The 21,566-nt window shown below is 45.3% G+C and overlaps 1 protein-coding gene across 10 annotated transcripts in view; it reads right to left on the bottom strand.

Annotated features, from left to right (window-relative positions):
- The window catches only part of NCOA3 (nuclear receptor coactivator 3), a 142,642-nt gene that overhangs the window by 105,669 nt on the left and 15,407 nt on the right, over positions 1 to 21,566 (bottom strand). The window contains exon 1 of one of the 10 annotated variants that reach the window (XM_029071126.2): positions 14,578 to 14,661. The exons of the other annotated variants lie outside the window; for them this stretch is intronic. The gene's annotated coding sequence lies outside the window, so the exon portion shown is untranslated. Of the gene's footprint in view, positions 1 to 14,577; positions 14,662 to 21,566 lie in introns of those variants that run through there. 10 annotated transcript variants of the gene reach the window in all.

The raw sequence follows: 21,566 nt of genomic DNA, 5'->3' as shown, positions 1-21,566 counted from the left end.
GCGTTGTGGCCGGACAGGCAGGGTTTTGAGCTCCTCGAGACTCTGTTCAGCAGTCTCCAGATTCACAGCTGCGGCCATGGCTGTGGCCTTCTGACATTCTAAGAGTAGGCAAGCCCAGAACTGGCAGGGGTTGAAGTCCTTCCCGGGCTGGAGTAAGAGCTAATGGTAGGCCCGATGACATATGGGAGGGAGGTCGGGAGGTGAGGAAGAAGGAAGGGAAGGAGGCGGGGAGGGAGCGCAGGAGTGGGAGAAGAAGGCGGGAGGAAGGGAAAAGAAGAGGGAGGAAGGGAAAAGAAGAGGGAGGAAGGGAAAAGAAGAGGGAGGAAGGGAAAAGAAGAGGGAGGAAGGGAAAAGAAGAGGGAGGAAGGGAAAAGAAGAGGGAGGAGGGGAAAAGAAGAGGTTGGAGAGGACAGAAGGGTGGGGAGGAGGGTGGAGAGGAGAGTGGAGAGGAGGGTGGAAAGGAGGGAGGAGGGGAGGGTGGAGAGTGGAGAGGAGGGGAGGGTGGAGAGTGGAGAGGAGGGGAGGGTGGAGAGTGGGGAGGAGAGTGGAGAGGAGGGTGGAAAGGAGGGAGGAGGGGAGGGTGGAGAGTGGAGAGGAGGGGAGGGGAGGGTGGAGAGTGGAGAGTGGAGAGGAGGGGAGGGTGGAGAGTGGAGAGTGGAGAGGAGGGGAGGGTGGAGAGTGGAGAGGAGGGAAGGGTGGAGAGGAGGGGAGGGTGGAGAGGAAGGGAGAGGGGAGGGGAGGGTGAAAGGGAGGGTGGAGAGAAGGGTGAAGAGGAGAGGAGGGTGAAGAGGAGAGGAGGGTGAAGAGGAGAGGAGGCGAGGGAGGCCAGGAAGGAGCGTTAGTAAGGGAACCTGTTATGGGCTCTCCTTGTGCCGTTATTTGAGTCCTTGCCAGGGCAGAAGCAGGGGTTTGGGGGGGGGGGGGGGTTAGCCCCCACTGAGAAGGATAATCGTCTTAGTCATTCACACATACAGCCCCAGTTTATAACGCTTTAGCTTCAACTGGGATGGCAGAGCACAGAGATTCATTAATCTGCCCTTCTTCCCATCATCCTACCTATTATTGGGCATCTCTGGGCCCCACCTCCATCACTCTCCCCTTTCCTATATTATCTCCCTTTCCTCTTTCCAAGCACCACAGACCACATTCGCTCTCCTACTTTTCCTACAGCTATCGTTTTCAGGCCCCACTGTCAACCACCCCGAGCCAATACTCAGAGTCTAATTTTCCTCTGGGGGTGGGGAGGATTTCCTCTTTCTTTTGCCCTCCCCTCCCTTTCCCCTCCCCCCGTCACCCGATGCCTGCCTTCATTCCTTCTCCACCGATATCAAGAATCCCATCCTGTTCTACTACTTACATCTTCATCCTTCCTGAAACAGAAGAGTTGTGGCCTTGATTTTTTCAAGGCCCTGTTCTTCCACCTCATCTTATTCAACTTTCCGTGCCATCCTTTCTCTGTTCTTTCCCACTGGCTGTTAAGGGTTTTGGAGGGGGTTTTGGGGGTGGGGGAGTTCCCCCTTTTCTTCCTTACAACCATCCCCCCACCCTCCCTGCTCCGTTTCTCCTCAGTGTGTCCTGTTTCAGGGTATACAGGATGAACCCTCACATAAAATACATCATCTGATACTTTCCATGCCCTTGGTCCCCACATCAAAAATTGGTAACCGGGCTATGTTCAAAATTAGTTTTTTCAACCCAAATTTAGACCCATTTGTGGGCTGCCCTCCACATACGTATAAAACCTCTCGCTACCCAAAAGCAAGAGGTCCCTAAGACATGTTCAACTCGAATGTATTTATAGCCCTTACTGTGTGCAGTGCGATCGATAGCATCTCCTGAGCATTTACTATGTATGGAGAACTGCTCTAAACGCTTGGGAGAGTACGGCGTTGGAAGACATGTTCCCTCCCCCACAGGGAGCTTACAGTCTACCTTATCTTTGCAATGCAATGCTACCTACTTACCTGTACTCCTCTAAAGTCCCACCTTTCCTGGGAGAGATCAATGGTCTCAATGACTTTCTAGACACAATTCAGTCGGTGTCAGTCTCATTTCCAATAATAATAAAATTATGGTATTTGTTAAGCGCTTACTATGCGCCAGGCACTGTTCGAAGCACTGCAGCAGATGCAACATAATCGGGTTGGGCACAGTCCCTGTCTTACATAAGGCTCACACTCTTAATCCCCATCTGCAGGTGATGGAATTGAGGCCCAGAGACATGAAGTGACTTGCCCAAGGTCACACAGCAGACAAGTGGCGGAGCCGGGATTAGAACGCATGACCTTCTGACCCCCGGGCCCGGGCTCAATCCACGAGGGCATGCTGCTTCCCAAAAGGACAGGCACGGTCCAGAGCCAAGATCGACTCGGCAGCCAGATCCTCTCCGACTGTCTCATCCCTTCTCCGAAAAGCGGTCGCGGGCGGCTTATGATCTCCGTCTCTGCAGGCTACGGATGAGACCAAGGCTCTGGAAAAGGGAGGGGTGTCTGGAAAGGTCTCATCTGGAAGGGCACCAGAATGCCTTGGAATTGGGAAAAGTCAAGGAGATGTGGGGGGAGGCGGGATGGGGATGAAAAGAACGAGGGCTGCAGAAGTTCTGAGTCAGAGCATCAGAGGATGACTCAGGGGCTCTGACCAAAGAAGAGCCCCCGCGAGAAATCCAGGTCTCCCAAGTCCTGCTTTGTTTTTCCCAGGGAATTAGCAAGAAATGCATTTATATGGGGCTAAGAATTAACCACCCTGCTTTGCACTTGAACTGAGGCCGTGTTAACAGGGAAGTGGCCGTGCGCTCATTGAGATTTCAAGCATGGAAAATTCCTTGATCAGGCGCTACGATGTTGTCTGCTCGGCAGGAAAGGGGATGAAGGAGTTTTATGAGATCACCCATGCTTTCCCATTTCCACTGGAGAAAGAGCAACTAGTTAGCTACTGATTAGATGAAATATCAAATTTTCTAGAAGACTGTATTCCCAATCTTGGCACAGCAGCAAATTACATTTGTTTCAGTCTAATGCCTCCTTAATCTCCTCTTGCAAATTCACTTCCTTGATATATTGGTAGTACTTACCTCTTCTGCTTGGAAGCAGAATCGCAAGAATACCAAAACGGGCAGACAAGCACTTCTTCCCACCCCTTCCTACCTTACACACCAGTTTTTCCAGTATTTTAATCATCAGACGCTAGCCTTCGTTTCACAACCACCTCTACAGCGAACAACAACACATGAAAAAGGAATCCGAAGAGGGGAGGGCCAGAGAAGCAGTGTGGCCAAGTGGAAAGAGCAGGGACCTGGGGAATCAAAGGAGCTGGGTTCAAATCCCACAACTGCCACTAGTCTGCTGTGGGAATGTGGACAAGCTACTTCACTTCTCTAGGCCTCAATCTCCTCTGGAAAATATAGGCATGAAATACAGTTCAAGTAAGAAGGAGAAGTGGTTTGGGACAGGGACCATGTACGACCTGGTGACCATTAGGTCAACTACCTCGGCGCCTGGTGCAGTGCTTAACACAGAGTGAGTGCTTAAACACCTCAATTATTACTATTACGATGACTAGAGGTGATGAAAAGAAGGAAGGTGCAAGGAACAAGAATTCAGATTTAGCACCGTGGGGGGCGCGGGGGGAGGGAGCTCTGAAGACTAGATTGGAAAAAAATAGACCATGCGTGGTCCCTTGAAAGAAAGCGTCGCACTACAAGCACAAGCAAATATATGTGAAATTGGAAATCTATGTTTTCCACTCCTATCTCATACCTGAAAACAACCGTAGAGTCCAGGGAAAGCATTTCAATACTTGGATCCCAATGCAAATACAAAGGAATTTAAGTTGCTTCCTTAAAAATAATTTTACAATGTCTATCACACTGCATCTAAGCCTTGAAAGAAATATCGTTGACATATCGTTACGCCAGTGAAAGGGCAGGCAAAATGATTCGGTATTCAAAAAAGTCTCTGTAAATAAGGTTGATAATGAAAATGGAAGACATAAGTGAAATCATTATTTATATTTGTATTGCTAAAGTATTCGGAGAGCTTCACGGGAATTGATTAAACAATGCGACAGAATGATCACGAATAGTATTTTATCTATTCGGCACTGATATTTTGCTTTTTTACGAAATCCGAGCACTCCAGGCTATGACTGATGAGTGACCTTGAGGCAGCTCTTGGAAGGCAGTTACCATGGTAACATTACTACAAAAGTGGCTCATCCTCAGCAAAAGCACCAACCTGGTGCATCAGGATGCAAGAAGCCCTAGGAAAATCAACCTTCACTCCAACTAATTTTTTTTTAATCTACAGGTTTTTCCGTGTATTGACAGTCATTTTTAAAGTCCACTTTTTCCTCTAAGTTTGGGTATGGAAATCTGACCCTGAGCTGATTTTGCAAACAACTAGAGAGAGGTTTCCAAAATACAGCTTTTCTGAGTGTTTAATTTTCGCAAAGTCCCACTGACATGCTATTGACTACCTCTAACGATTAATAGAGATTATCAAGCGAGAACCACTCAAATAAAGACAAATATATTTTCCACTTGGCCCCTTGGGAAAACTGGCAGGCAAGCTAAATATGAATGGACTAAGAAAACCTTCCACTACAACTCTGCCTTCCTACGTAACAGGGGAGATTAGAATGAAGTGTTTTTGCCCAGCAGCATCCCCCCTCCCCACAATCACCCCCAAAAGGCCCATGTAATTCTATTAGCCTCCTTGCTGCTTAAAAAGTTGTGAGTAAAAATGGACTCTTCGTGCAGGATGGTTGGATGCTCAGTACAGTGCTCTGCACACAGAAAGCGCTCAATACAACTGAATGAATGAACGAACATGGGCTCACACACACACCCATGCATTCTGCCAGTCCAAAAAACTGGTTACGTGACACCCTCCACCACATACACACACACACACACAGATGACACCCACACACACAGAGATGACACCCACACACACCCTCTCGCACCCACACCCTCACTGAAGGCACTTCTCCTCCAAGAGGCCTTCCTTGACTAAGCCCTCATTTCCCCATCTCTCACTCCCTCTGTGTCGCCCTCATTCTTGGATTTCCTCCCTTTATTCACCCCTCCCTCGGCCCGACAGCCCTTATGTCCACATCTGTCACCGATTTATTTCTATTAATGCCTATCTCCCCTTCTAGACCAAAAGCTTGTCGTGGGCAGGGAACGTGCCTACTAACCCAGTTATACTGTACTCTCCCAAGTGTTTAGTACAGTGAACTGCACACAGTAATCACTCCATGGAGCGCTTATTGTGTGAAGGACACTGTACTAAGCACTTATGAGAGTACGACATGACACTACAAGTCACATTTCCTGCCGACAATTAGCTTACAGTAAGCTTACCACAGTGCTTGGCACATAGTAAGCACTGAACAAATGCCGCTATTATTATTATGCGCTCCACAAATACCATTAACTGATTGACAGAGATAGTGGGAGCAGCAGGAGCTCAGGATCACTTTCCTCAGTGGTTCCTGACGTTCTGGTAGCCCCCCAAGGCAGGATCTGGGCTCTCCCCCAAGCCCCATGACACCATGGAGCCAAAATTTAAAAAAATTTTTAAAAAGCATCTGCTTTGAATTCATTCATTCAATAGTATTTATTGAGCGCTTACTATGTGCAGAGCATTGTACTATGGGCTTGGAATGGACAATTCGGCAACAGATAGAGACAATCCCTGCCCATCGAATTCAATTCAAGCTGCAATTCAATTCAAGTAATTCAAGCTGTAAGAGGCACACTGGCATTTAAAGACCATTAAACAGCATGGCTTAGTGGCTAGGGCACAGGCCTGGGAGTCAGGAGGACCTGGGTTCTAATCCACATGCCTGCTGTGTGACCTTGGGCAAGTCACTTCACTTTCCTGGGCCTCAGTTCCCTCATCTGTAAAACGGGGATTGAGACCGTGAGTCCCACATGGGACAGAGAGTGCATCCAATCCCATTTGCTTGTATCCACCCCAGCGCTTAGAACAATGCCTGGCACAGAGTAACCATTTAACAAATACCACAATTAATATTATTACTTCTGTCCCTGGCTGCCTCAATCAATTCTACTTGCTGAGCGTAAGCCGCTCAAGCCACTGGACTAAACGCTTGGGTGAGTCCAAGAGAACTGACAGACATGATCCCTTTCCTCAAGCAGTTTACAGACTAGTGGCTGCGTGGATCATCTTCTGGAAGTGCCACACATCTCCCTTCTCCTCTAAACCCTCCAATGGCTTTCCATTTTCCTGCAATCAGTCAGCGGTATTTACTTAGTGCTTACCGGGAGCAGGACGCTGTACTGAACACTCAGGAATGGACACCAGAAACAAGACACGTTTCCCACCCTCTCTTATCATCAGAAAAGGCAAACCTCACAACAAAGCACACTACCATTCCCCTGCAGGGGATCGATGTAATCAATTATTACTTTGAAAAACAGCTGTGGCTGGAATTCTTCTCTCTCCCCCCCAACCAGAAAGGCAGTGCTACGTTGAGGGAACTGTCTCCCAACACATCTCAAAGAGACTTATTTGCTCCGATTATTTTTATTCCTTTCCCCCGTATAACTCTTCATCTTCACTTATATGTGGTTTATTAGCTCAACTACACAAAACATCAATACCCTCTAAACCTTTGACAATACACAGTTATAGGTCTAGCTTGTCCAAGATTTATAACACATCTCAGAGGCTAACAGACTTCTCTAAAACCCCCACTGCAACTAAGCCGACAGAGGGAAAAGGAAAAATGACATGCACCAGCAAAATACTGCTGTACCAAATAAATAGCTTCCAGCAAATTTGCAAATACAGCATGAAGATGTGAAATACAAATTCTATTCCATATGTATTTTTCTGAAACATTTTTTACACTCCAATTCAGGGTAGTTAAAACTGTAATTAAAATTCTATTTGAAGCCACTTCAAAACTGCAACATCCCCAGTACGGTTTTGCAAAATACCAAAGAGTATCCCATCATTTCTCCTTGGCCCTAAAGCTGAGAGACTTCATGTTGTATTTTTATGAAGTAAACATTTTGCTGGCCAGAGAAACTAAGACTGTGGCCACACCTTAGCTTTTTAATTATAAATGTTATAAGATGCTCGTGACAGTATGAATTTACTTGGAAATGTACACTGCACAGCACCTCGCCTTTCTCAAAGCAAAGGAACTGATGTCCACTCGGGGCAGTAGCAATAATCAATGTTACTTACTGAGTGCCTACTGTGGGGAAAGCACTGTACTGGGCATTTGGACTAAGTAGACATGCTCCCTGCTGTCAAGGAGCTTACAATCTAGCCAGTCATAATAATGGTGACTGCCACAATAATCCTGAGGCCACACATCTCCTTATCATTTTAATAATGAGTTCTACTCAATCTTTTTCAACCTATGTTTATCATTTGGGGAGAGGAGGGGGCAGGGGAGGGGGGACTTGAAGAAAACCTCTCCTGCATATATGGAATCACACTGGTCTGGAAACAAAAATCACTTTCAGGTTGCCACAGTGCTATGAAAATTCTGCCACATTGATAATGTTATTCCAATGTTCTCACACTGTTTGTAGGGCACAAACTGCAAATGAAAAGAAAAAAATGTCCAGGCATCATGCATTATTACTATAAAAGTTTAAGTGTTTGGGGTGATGAGTTATTATTTTTGTGCTTTCTTCTCCACTTTCACCACCCCCCTTCACCAATCCTTGTGCTACGTCAGGTCCTACAAAAAAAAAATCCTCCCACCACCATTATATATAAATGTAAATAATCTTTAGTAGACACTATTAAAGGACTGGGGAAATTGAATCCCACTACGGTGCCTAGACACAAAGGTTTGAAGTGGGGTGGAAAAGATTTTGTTTTTTGAGGCCACAAATTGGAACATCTTACAGTTTCCCACTGATTAATTGATTACTAAAAGGCTGGGGGAAAGCTTGCATTTTGAAACATAAAAGTCAACTAGTGTTATTACTTGAAGCACTTGGCTTATCTCTCACAATCAATTAGCATACACTTGTGGATACTTAAAAGGGGATATTTAAATGGAACAGTATTTGTTAAACGTCTTCTAGCTCCCCGGGGCTCAGGAGAATCCAGGGAATTCTTGCTTTTCGGGTCAGACCATGCAGAGTTACCAGAGACTAGAACTGTTGCTTCCGGAGCAAAAGCTGAGAGATGCAGTTCAGAAAGGAATCCAAATTTGTTGTTTTAAAAAAAAAAAAATTGGACTCAAGTGCTTATTATGTCAAACGCTGTTCATTCAATCGTACTTATTGAGCGCTTACTGTGCACAGAACACTGTACTATGCGCTTGGAAAGTACAATACCGCAAAAGAGAGAGACAATCCCTGCCCACAAAGGGCTTACAGTCTGGTGGGGGGGAGACAGAAACAAGTGAACTGTTCTAAGAGAAGCAGCGTGGCGCAGTGGAAAGAGCACGGGCTTTGGAGTCAGGGCTCATGAGTTCGAATCCCAGCTCTGCCACTTGTCAGCTGTGTGACTGTGGGCAAGTCACTTAACTTCTCTGTGCCTCAGTTCCCTCATCTGTAAAATGGGGATTAAGACTGTGAGCCCCACGTGGGACAACCTGGTTCCCCTGTGTTTACCCCAGCGCTTAGAACAGTGCTCTGCACATAGTAAGTGCTTAACAAATACCAACATTATTATTATTATTACGTGCTGGGGTAGATGCAAGTTAATCAGGCTGGATACACTCCCTTTCCCACACAAGGCTCACAGTCAGGTAGGGTGGAGATAGGCATTGAATCCCCATTCTGCAGTTGAGGAAACTGAGGCACGGAGAAGTTAAGCGATTTTTTCAAGGTCACACAGTGGGCAAGTGGCAGAGCAGGGATTAGAATGCAGGTTGTCTAGCTCCAAGGCCTGTGTTCTTTCCACTGGGCCACGCTGCTTCTGAGTATTTGCTCAGAAATGCTTGGCATTTATCTTTGTCCCCCGAGATTGTTTCAGGAAATTATGGTCAAGAGCTAAAATGGCCACCAGCATTCATTATGGGGTATAAACCGCTCCTCCCCCCCTTCAGACATATCAATCAGGAGGGGTCTTCATGACAGGGGTCCCAGTTTAGGCTGCCAATTGTACAGCCAGCAGACCAATAACTCTTTCAAACTCTAATTTAGAGGCTCGATTCTATTTCATAAACTGAGTTTAACTTGTGGGTAGGAAATCTCACCTGTGTGCTGAGGGAATGAGGTGGCAAATTAATCTCTTTCTCAGAATCCTCTCAGGGTGGATGGAAAAGTGATTTAAGCAAAAAAAAAAAAAAAATTCAAACTATACAGAAGGAGTCTGCTCAGTGTGACTACTAGTGCAACTCAGGAGATTTGGCTGAAAGGTAGGAGAAGCAGGGTCAGTGATGAAGATAGCGGGCCAAGCATTAAACGCTCAGAAATGAAATCAAGATGGTTTCCTTGAAGACTCTCTTTGTAGGATGGCGCCATTTTCTCCATCTCGGTTCCAAAGAAGAATAACCAAGCTGGTCAAAGACACATAACTCATGGACTTGGGAAAACTAGCACTTCATTCATTCAATCGTATTTTCTGAGCACTTGCTGTGTGCAGAGCACTTTCCTAAGTGCTTGGAAAGTACAATTCAGCAATAAAGAGAGACCATCCCTGCCCAAAATGGGCTTACAGTCTAGCAGGGGGGAGACAGACAACAAAACAAGTAAACAGGCATCAATATAAATAAGTAGAATTATAGATATACACACATCATTAATACAATAAATAGAATAATCAATATGTACAAATGTACACGAGTGCTGTGGGGCGGGGAGCGGGGTAGAGCAAAGAGAGCGAATCGGGGCGATGGGGAGGGGAGCGGGAGCTGAGGAATAAGGAGGTTTAGTCTGGGAAGGCTTCTTGGAGGAGGTGAGCCTTCAGTAAGGCTTTGAAGGGGAGGAGAGTGTGATTGGCAGATGTGAAAAGGGAGGGCATTCCAGGCCAGTGGCAGGATGTGGGCCAGGGGCAGATGGCAGGGCCAGGGGCAGATGGCAGGATGGGTGAGAACAAGGCACAGTGAGAAGGTCAGCATCAGAGGAGCAGAATGTGCAGGCTGGGATGTAGGAGAGAAGGGAGCTGAGGTAGGAGGGCGCAAGGTGATGGAGAGCTTTGAAGCCAATAGTGAGGAGTTTTTCCTTGATATGGAGGTTGACAGGCAACCACTGGAGATTTTTGAGGGGGGGCAGACATTCCCAGAACGTTTCTGAAGAAAGATGATAATCCGGGCAGTAGACTGAAGCATAGATTGAAGATGGAAGAGACAGGAGGTTGGGAGGTCAGAAAGGACGCTGATGGAGTAATCCAGTCGGGATAGGATGAGTGATTGTACTAACATGGTAGTGGTTTGGATGGAGAGGAAAGGGCGGATCTTAGCGATGTGGACAAGGTGAGATCGATAGGTTTCGGTGACGGATTGGATATGTGGGGTGAATGAGAGAGCTGAGTCAAGGATGACATCAAAGTTGAGGGCTTGTGAGACGGGAAGGATGGTAGTGCCGTCCACAGTAATGGGAAGGTCAGGGGGAGGATAGGGTTTGGGAGGGAGGATAAGGAGCTCTGCCTTGGACATGTTGAGTTTTAGGTGGTGGAAGGACATTCAAGTAGAAATGTCCTCAAGGCAGGAGGAGATGAGAGCCTGAAGGGAGGGAAGGAGAGAGAACGTGGAAGAGATGTAGATTGGGGTATCATGGGCGTAGAGATGATAGTTGAAGCTGTGGGAGCGAATTTTACCAAGGGAGTGAGTGTAGATAGAGAAAAGAAGGGGACCAAGAACTGACCCTTGAGGAACCCCTACAGTTAGGGGATGGAGGGGGAGGAGAAGCCCACGAAGGAGACTGAGAAAGAACAGTCAGAGAGATAAGAGGAGAACCAGGAGAGGACGGAGTCCGTGAAGCCATGGTTGGATAATGTGTTGAGGAGAAGCGGATGGTCGACGGTGTCAAAGGCAACTGAGAGGTCAAGGAGGATTAGGATGGAGTAGGAGCCGTTGGATTTGGCAAGAAGGTCACTGGTGACCTCTGAGAGGGCAATTTCAGTGGAGTGGAAGGGACAGAAGCCAGATTGGAGGGGGTCCAGGAGAGAGTTGGAGGAGAGGAATTTGAGGGAGCAAGTGTAGATGACTCGCTCCAGAAATTTGGAAAAGGGTAGGAGGGAGATGGGGCGATAACTGGAGGGGACTCTGGAGTCAAAAGGTCAAGCAATTGAAACTAATAAGCTCCCTCTAGCCTGTATGCTCGCTGTGAGCAGGAAACGTGTCCACCAACTCTGTTATACTGTGTCTCCCAAGTGCTTAGTACAGTACTCCGCACATGGTAATTGCTCAATAAATACGATTAATCGATTGATAATTGTAACCTCAGACTTCTCTGAAAAAATGTAAGGTTCAGAAAAGAACTCAGCCACTTGCCCCCTAAGATAGGCTTCCCTGACAGTGGGATCATCTTATTAACTAGACAGTTTCCGTTCAACTAAAGAATGTAAAAATGCTCTGTGATGGAGGAAAAAAACACTTCATTGTAGCAATTCTGTCATTTGTTCAGCATACAGCTCCTTCTCCCATTCCCTCTCTCCAAATATATGACTGTAAACTCATCCTCTAGGCTGTAAGACTCATCCCACAGACTGTAAAGCTCAACATGGGCAGGGAACGGGTCTGCTAATTCTGTTGTAGTAAACTCTCCCAAGTGCTTAGTACAGTGCTCTGCACATAGCACTCAATAAATACCAATGATCGATATATAGAATATATTTAGCTGTAAATTCACACGCTGGAGAAGCAGCATTGCCTAGTGGATAAACGTGGCCTAGTGGATAGAGTACGGGCCTGGGAGTCAGGAGGAATTGGGTTCTAATTCCAGCTCAGGAGAAATTGGCAACTAATCCCAGTTGCCTGCAGAGGGATTTTGGGAAAGCCACTTTAGTTCTCTGTGCCTTACTTACCTCATCTGTAAAATGGGTATTAAAACTGTGAGCCCCATGTGGGACAGGGATTGTGTCCAACCTGATTAGCTTGTATCTACCCCCACACTTAAAACAGTGCTTGACAGATAGTAAGAGCTTAACCAATATCATCATTACTATTAGTAGTAGTAGTAGTAATAATAATAATAATTATTTCATCAACCTAGACTCACTAGCCATAAGACTGGCTCCCACAGGGGGCAATGCACTCCTAATTTTTTTTAAGAGGTTTTAGCATTCTCCTCACTTATTTGGAGTTTCAAATACATCAAAAGAGGTTTCTCCCCTTTTTGTAAAATCTTGACTTGGCCCAACAACAAAGAACTGCCAAGGCTCATGATGAAATATGGGTGATTAGAAACCTTCAGAAAGCTCCATTGGCCCAGGGAGTTATAAAAGCGAATGGAAAACAACATTCTAAGTCAGACCAACTTAAGAATTCTTTAAATGAAATTTTTTTTCTCATTTTTGTAAGAGTATTTTTTCCTCTCTCTTCTTGGCTGACTTTTTCTTGGGATAATTGCCATGTTGGTCTGAATCTTAATTTCAATCAATAGCTTGTGGTCTGAATTTGGTATTTTACATTTACTCCACAGTGACAAGCATAGTCCTCTTTGAGACCCACAACGTGAACAAATATTGACCCTCTAGCTGGCACCTCATTTTGGAAAAATCCCCCCACTTCCACAGTTCCTCTGCCTTGGGACTCCCTCCCCACCCAAACTAGATAAGTCATAGTCTCCAAACAAGTCTTTCCTGATTAATTCCCACTCCCAACAGCCCTGAGTTCTAATCCTGCCTCTTGTCTGCTGTGTAATCTTAGCCAAGTCACTTAACTTCTCTGTGCCCCAGTTACCTCATCTTACTTCCTCCTATAAGCATAGTGGCTTAGTGGAATGAGGACAAGCTTGGGAGTCAGAGGCTGTGAGTTCTAATCCCGGCTCCACCATTTGTCTACAGTAGTAGAGGGCTCTGCACATAGTAGGCGCTCAATAAATACTATTGAATGACCATGGGCAAGTCACTTCACTGTGTCTCAGTTACCTCAGCTGTAAAATGGGGATTATAAGTGTGAGCCTCATGTGGGACAACTTGATTACCCTTCATCTACCCCAGCGCTTAGAACAATGCTTGGCAAATAGTGTTTAATACCATAATTATTATTATTGTGAGCCTAAAATGGGGCATGAACTGTGTTCAGTCTAATTATCTTGCATCTCCCCCAGCACTTGGTACAGTGCTTGGCACGTAGCAAGCAGTAATAAACTCAGAGAGACAGCACAGACTAGTGGGTAGAGCATGGGCTTGGGAGTCAAAAGGACCTGGGTTCTAATCCAGATTGCCACCTGTCAGCTATGTCATCTTGGACAAGTCACTTGACTTCTCTGTGCCTAGTTCACTCATCTGTAAAATGGGGATTAGGACTATGGGCCCCATGTGAGACAAGGACATGGACTGTGTCCAACCTGATCTATTGCCTCCAACCCAGCGCTTAATACAGTGCCTGGTACACAGTAAGCACTTAAATACCACAACAAAAATACCATTTAAAAAAAAATTCCATTCCACATCACCCCACCCCGCTCTTGCACTTTCATATTTATTTATACCTTATCTTGAGCACTTGGGTATTCATGCATATTCATCGGTACATGCAATTATTTATTCTGACTTCTCAACCTGTAAATATGTAAGCTCATTATGGGCAGAGAACATGTCTGCTGATTCTGTTGTACTTTACCAAGGGCTTAGTACAGTGCTCTGCCCATAGTAACCGCTCAATGAATCAGGCAATGGTATATACTGAGTGTTTACTGTGTGCAGAGCACTGTACTAAGCACTTGGGAGAGTACAGTAGAACAGTAAACAGATGCGTTCCCTGTCCGCAACAAGCTTCCAGAGGCAGCTAAATAACATTATCACTAATACTTCATGGGTCTCAATGGGTCAACTAGTATTCCCAGTCAATATAATCAATGATCAGAAGCAAAACAGGAGGACAGAAGATACTGAAATACCTATTTAACTACCTACTGGCTTACTGGAGAGGATGGTCAGGGAGGTGGAAATACATTTCAACAGTCTGACTATATCGGGTGTCATTACGAGGTCAATAAATGGTTTCTTTTTTAGAAAATTCTAGCTACAGAAATGTAGAGAATGAAAATCCGAATTGATATAACAAGGCAGAACTAAAAATTATCATAGTGAAAAGCAGAACCCATTCAAACAGGGGGGTTCTTGATATTTGAACACTGCCCTATTCAATTCAATTGCATTTACTGAGCACTTACTGTGTGCAAAGCACTCTACGAAGCACTTGGGAGAGTATCACACACAATAAACAGACATTACCCATGCCCACAACTAAATCTTTAAGTAACAGAGCCTGGCAGACCCATGTAGCCAGCTTCACCTAAAAGCTCGCGGGAGTAATCAGTCTTAAAACTGGGGCATTAAGCCTTTTTGAGCTCAATTTAAATATATAGATAAGGAAGAGGAGAGGATTAGATCACTCGATTGACTAGAGATGGCACGCATTCCTCAAAACCCTAATGGGTCAAAAAAAATGAAGTTGTCCTACTACCTGTAAACGGAGATGTTAAAAATGACCTAAGGTCTGCAAATAGTACAAGTTTCAGCCTAGGTCTGATGAGGCAGCATTTATGAAGAGGACCCCGTAGCGGAAATTCCTGAAAAGTCAAAAAAAAAAAAAAGGCATCATCTTGAGAAGGCGCTCAGTAACCCCAGTTTACTCGCTTCTTGAAATCCTTTACAAAACTGTATTTTTCAAAGACGTTTTCATTTATAAAAGCTCGTTGTGAGACTCACTCGAGATGATGGCGGAGGCTTGAACTGACAGCACACAGAAGTTATTTAGAGTTAGTTAGGTATCTTTACATCTCTAAGGACAAATGTTTAAAACCAGGCCCAAAAGTTATGGCAGCCATTTAATAATAATAATAATGTTGGTATTTGTTAAGCGTTTACTATGTGCAGAGCACTGTCCTAAGCGCTGGCATAGATACAGGGCAGTCAGGTTCTCCCACGTGAGGCCCACAATCTTAATCCCCATTTGACAGATGAGGTAACTGAGGCACAGAGAATTTAAGAGCCATTTCCACCATGTGGTGAAGAAAATGCTAAACTGCAAAGGGTCGTCTAAACGGGAGATAGAAAGAGAGAGAGAGAGACCTTGTAATCTGCTAGGTAATCATTTATTGAAGTACCTGGATAATTGTGAAAGGCTCTAAAAGTGCCATGTCAGTTTTCGGTTAAGCCAATGGAAAGAGAAAAAACACTTCATCAGGGTCAAAGTCGGGCTGGGTTAAAAAACAACATCGCCAATGACAACGGGGGCCAAAACTAAACACAAGCTGCTGAGGATTGAAGCTAAATGGTGGTGTCACAAACCGACTGAAGCAGCCAAGGGAAGGGAAAAATCTCCCATCTCATTCCACCCTCCTGAGGGCTGGCTGACTCTGGAGCAGGCCCAGGAACTCGGGTTCGGAATAGGGTGAATCTGCAGGAGGTTGACTCCGGCCCAGGCCGGCAGAAGAATGCCTCATCTGCACAACTGACGGCCTTGATTTAGTTCCAAAATCCAGGTCCCGAGTCCGCTCCGAAAGGCTCCCTTCGCAATCCTCCCCGTCCCCTAGACTGTAAGCTTACTGAAGGCAGTGTCTGTTTATTGTAATATTGTACTCCCCCAAGCATTTACTACAGTACTCTACACACATTAAGCTCTCAAATACAACTGAAGGAATGAACGTCACAAAGGACCCAGCAATCAATCAATCCTATCTATTGAGCGCAGAGCACTGGACTAAGCACTTGAGCACTGTAAAGAGTGAACATCCCAAGGGAGTTGGGACACGTCCTGAACCCGCAAACTCTGACCGTTCCAGCAAGGGCTGGGGGGAGAAGTCATCTTGTTTAATAGGACCCAGAAAGTCAGGCCCAAAGAGGGATCTACTACAGATCCTTCATAAATCACATGGGATGAGCACAATCCAAAGACGCTCCTGCAGCATTTGGTAGGCCCTTAGTACAGTGCTTCGCACACGGTAAGCGCTCAATAAATACGACTGAATGAATGATGATGGTATTTGTTAAGCAATTGCTACATGCACTGGCGTGGATACAGGATACCCAGGTCCCACAAGGAGCACACAAAGTAAGTAGAAGAGAGAATATTATGCCGGTGAGGGACCTGAGGCCCAGAGAAGTTAAGTAACTTGCCCATAATCTCACAGCAGATAGCGTGGCTCAGTGGAAAGAGCCTGGGCTTCAGAGTCAGAGGTCATGGGTTCGACTCCCAGCTCTGCCACTTGTCAGCTGTGTGACTGTGGGCAAGTCACTTAACTTCTCTGTGCCTCAGTGACCTCATCTGTAAAATGGGGATTAACTGTGAGCCTCCCGTGGGACGACCTGATTACCCTGTATCTACTCCAGCGCTTAGAACAGTGCTCTGCACATAGTAAGCGCTTAACAAATACCAACATTATAAGTGGCAGAACCAGGTTTAGAACCACAGTGTCTGACTCCCAGGCCTACGCTCTTTCCACTAGGCCTTGTTACTTGCCTACTGCCATAATGTAGAAAGGAATGTGTCTACCAACTCTTGTTAGGTTATCCTCTGTCAAGCGCTTAGCACAGTCCTCAGAGCAGTCCTCCATAAACAATCGACTGATTTAGGATGGAAGCCCACAACCCAATTTAAACAATGAAATAGGATCGTGTCTCAGCAAAAACCATACTTCACCCAACACCGTGTGAGGAGGAGAGGATGACTAGGTAGCAAACACTTTTTCCACATTTGATGGAAAGAGGAGGAAAAATTCAGTAATTCTAAATTATGAGAAACATCATCAGAAACTCACTTTTTCCCTGCATGGCAAAAAAAGATCACTCCGGGGAGAAGAGTCGACCTAATACCTGGTTGAGAATTCAGAGAGTTTGAGGGGAGAATTTTCTCTCTTTTTGGTACACTTAAATTTTTCATGATCTGTGAAATCCTTTATGAGATAAAGCCAATTCATTCAATAGTATTTATCGAGCGCTTACTATGTGCAGAGCACTGTACTAAGCGCTTGGGATGAACAAGTCGGCAACAGATAGAGACAGTCCCTGCCGTTTGACGGGCTTACAGTCTAATCGGACGGGCTTACAGTCTAAAAGCCAATCAAAAGCTGATTACAGGTGGGCAGAAATTAGAAGAGGGATAATCTCCAAACTAACAGAGACTAATTCTAAGAGGCTGGTAAGAGATCGCCACAGTTCACATCCGCTATTTACGGCACGTTCTTCAAGAATTACCCCGCTTCAGCTGCATTCTCATGGCTGCACTGAAAGGACTTTCGGATTGGCATTTCGGTCTCTCACCATCTCCAAATGGGACTTGGACACATTTGGGTCAATAAACTCGGATTATAAAGCGTAGGCATCAGCGACCCCAACAGCTAAATCGATAAGGGCCGTGGGGAGCCCAAACCACTGCTTCAGCCGCCCTCCATTTTCTTTTCTTCTTCCCTTTTTTTACGGTATTTTTTAAGCACTTACTGAGAGCCAGGCATTGTTCTGAGCGCTGGGGTAGATACAAAGTAATCAGGATGGGCACAGTCCACGCTCCGCATGGGCCTCACAGTCTGAATCCTCATTTTAAAGATGAGGTTGCTGAGGCCCAGGGAAGTGAAGTGACTTGCGGATGGTCACAGAGCAGACAAGTGGTGGAGCCGGAATTAGAACCCAGGGCCTTCTGAGTCGAGGTGCCATTCAATCAAATCAATCGTATTTATTGAGCGCTTACTGAGTGCAGAGCACTGTGCTAAGCTCTTGGGAGATGACTCAGGCAAGACCACTTCTGGTGGCCAAAATGGGGTGACTCCCCCAACTTCCAGGGGCCAGGGCCCCTTCTCCCAAGTTAAGCATTAGTTCTGTGGTTCCACAGCAAGTCGAGTAACCGGGGCTCAACTGATCTGGCTGAACTGTTTTGGGAACCACAATTAGCAAAAACGATGCACTGGTAGAATTCAGTGAGATACTAACTTTAGAAATCCGGTGAGCCGGAAATTGCATATTCTTTTAGTCTGAATTCGAACTTGCTTCAGTAACCTGATCTTTGTCATAATACAGTCTCTCCCAAGGGAGAACAGGAGGAAGAGGAGACAATGATAGCAAGAAGCTCAAAAGCATAACCCACAGCCTTTGAGAACAATATTGCCAAACTTAATCAAGTCGTGAAAGCTTAAAAAGAATTTATGACTCCCTATTTCCAGGTAATTTAGCTGTCGGTTTAATTATCTGCTTTAAAGAAACGTGTGACCTTTTTAGATATTATTTCAAAACATATGGTGCTAGTGTTTATAATGACAAATCTTCTGATAGTTCAAAGTTAGGAAAACTAATGACTCCTTCAGTCTTTCAACTGTAATTAGCGTAGCCCTCGTTAAATGATTTGGTATGCATCCAGTGAAAAAAAAAAAAACCCAACACACTAAGATACGCTTATCGGGCTTTAAAAATGTCTCATTTCTTGTTTATCTAAGAGCTTTGCCAATATCATCATTTTGCAAAGTAATTTTCAAATCTGGAATTTTGGTGAAGCCCAAAGCTATTCTGAACCCATGGAAGAAAAAGGCTGGCTCTCTTCTTCACACTATAACTTGGACCGAAAAATAAAAAATAAAAAGAGAGAGATGAATCTTGGTTAAACCAGGTTCACTCCATGGTTTTGGAATCCTCACCTACATCTGCGGGGGGGGGGGGGGGGGGGGGAATGGCCTGCTCCCTGCAGCCCAGAAATCAGTCAGTGCTACTTATTGAGCCCTGGGTGCAAATCACTGTACTAAGAAACTTGGGAGAGTACATTTTAACAGAGTTGACAGACACGTTCCCTGCCCGCGAGGAACTTCCCGTCTAGAGGAAAAGAACCAGAGAATCAATTTTCAGCAAGGGTTCTCTCAGGATTTGGATAGGCTGCCCTAGAACAGCACCAGGAATCATCAAAATCGCTCCTGAACGGACTGCGGGGGCCACAGGGAATTTTTGTCTTTTCTGTAATGATTTCATGTACGAGTGCCACCCCTCGCTCCCTGCTCTTTGAGAGCAGGGATCCCGTATTCTAAATATTGCCCTGAGTGGGGAAATAGGGGAAACTGCGTGGCCTAGTGACAAAAGCACGGGCTTGGGAGTCAGAGGATGTGGGTTCTAATCCAAGTTCTACCACTTGTCTGCTGTGTGACCTTGGGCAAGTCACTTCACTTCTCTGGACCTTGTTCCCTCATCCCTTAAATGGGGATAAAACACAAACATGTTGGTATTTGTTAAGTGCTTACTATGTGCCGAGCACTGTTCTAAGTGCTGGGGTAGATACAGGGTAAACAGGTTGTCCCACGTGAGGCTCACAGTTAATCCCCATTTTACAGATGAGGTAACTGAGGCCCAAAGAAGTGAAGTGACTTGCCCACAGTCATACAGTTGACAAGTGGCAGCGCCAGAATTCAAACCCATGACCTCTGACTCCCAAGCCCGGGCTCTTTCCACTGAGCCACGCTGGACCGGGGCTGTGTCCAACCTGATTACCCCGTATCTACCCTAGTGCTTATAACAGTGCTTGGGCCACAGTAAATGCTTAACAAATACCATACTTATTATTATTACATTCTTTTACACACAACAGCTGCTCAATAAACACTAGTGTTTGGGGGGAAGAGAGAGAGGGGGGTTACAAGAGGAATGCTTGGAGGAAACTTCCCAGGAAGTAGGGCAAAGGGAAGGATCTGAAGCAAAAGACACCTCCTCCACCCCACCCCACCCCCGCTTCTGCCTCCGGAGAGGACAATGAGAGGAGAACAAGAAAGGGAGCAGATTCCAAGGAAAAAAGCTGGAACAATACCACAAATGCAGCACTGAGTTTCTTCTTTCATAGTAAAAATGCACAGGAACATTGGGTCAAATCAAATAACTTTTCAAGGGTTTAAAAAAAAAAAACGGTCCAGGAATCCACCAGTGCCAGAATTTCTGCGTTTATCAAGCAGGGATTGTTTGTTTAATATTCAATAAATGACTTTGGGGAGGTTAAGAAGCAGAAATATGTAAATCGGAAGTTATTTTGAATCTACCCTATTTCCCCACAAAGTGCACTGAGATCATACTGAAAGGTTCAAGCCCAAAACACGGGTGAATGCGTTTTTAATGTTCCTATACATTATCGTTACGTCTCTGTCCTGAAAGGGGGCTCGTGAAAATAGGATTACGAATTGGAAATGCATTTCTACCCCACTATATTTACTCAGTATGCACCTGCAGTTTACATTTGTATGTTTTTTTAATCTGTAAAGTCATTGTGGGCAGGAAAGCTATCTGTTTATTCTCGTATTGTACTCTCCCAAGCGCTCAGTACAGTGCTCTGTCCATAAATGACTGACATGTACACAATCTGAATCTTGGAAAATTAAGAAACAGGTTAGCCTTCAAGTTCTGAACATCTCCATGCAAGTATGCAAGGGAAATCGAGCATATGAGAACTTTTGAATTTTTCAAGGCTTAGGTAAAGAGAGTAGGTAGGAACTGGGTGAAAAGCTCTGAACTAAGTGACCCCAAACCACCTACAGTAATTTAAATGAGCTTGACCACAACCAAAAATACTTTTAAAAATTAACTTTTAAGACCCTTAATCCCAACTTGATGTAAAAAAATATTCAAAACAAAGAATTCCTTGCCATTAAATGTCCAACCTCTGTTCTGTGAAAGAGGCTTTGTTGCAAAGTCAGCCATGCAAATTTAGTCTCGAGCAAAATGGATCTTTGTTAAATGAAGAGAAGCAGTGTGGCCTAGTGGATAGGGTACAGTTCAGGGAGTCAGGTGGACCTGGGTTCTAATCCCAGCTCTGCCACTTATCTGCTGTGGGACCTTGGGCAAGTCACTTCACTTCTCTGGGCCTCAGTTCTCTCATCTATAAAATGGGAATTAAGACGGTGAGTCTCATTTGGGGAGGTGAGCTGCATACAGTCTGATTAGCTTGTACCTACCCCAGTGCTTAGTACAGTGCCTGGCAAATACTAGGCACTAAAATACCATTAAAAAAAATAATTTAAAATGAACACTCTCTTGTTCACAGTTGACCAATGTTTAAAACTTGAATTTCCTGAAGTTTCAAGGTGGCAGACGTGCACCGGATTTAGGCACTGCTTGCTGGCCAGCTGCATTTATCGATCAGACTGTAAACTCATTGTGGGCAGGGAACGTGTCCACCAACTCTGCTATACTGTACTCTCCCAAGTGCTTAGTACAGTGCTTTCACACATAAGCGCTCAATAAATACGACTGATTAATCAGGGGTATTTATTGAGCACTTCATATGGAGCACTGTATTAAGGGCTTATCAGCAATGGAGTAGCCTGAAATGCCACTGGGTGTGGGCGAGATCCCACCACAGCCCAGGAGCATAAACGAGCCTCCATGTTATTATCGGAACTCATGGAAAATTTCACAGGCTGACATCCAGGATGCCTGGGGTTCTTTTGCTCATGATTCTCTCTTCCGGCAAAGCTGTCATCAGACGGGACCTCGGTT

This window comes from Ornithorhynchus anatinus, chromosome 8 (genome assembly GCF_004115215.2).
Source record: "Ornithorhynchus anatinus isolate Pmale09 chromosome 8, mOrnAna1.pri.v4, whole genome shotgun sequence".
In the NCBI taxonomy this organism is placed as follows: domain Eukaryota; kingdom Metazoa; phylum Chordata; class Mammalia; order Monotremata; family Ornithorhynchidae; genus Ornithorhynchus; species Ornithorhynchus anatinus.
This window is presented reverse-complemented; position numbering and strand designations above follow the sequence as displayed.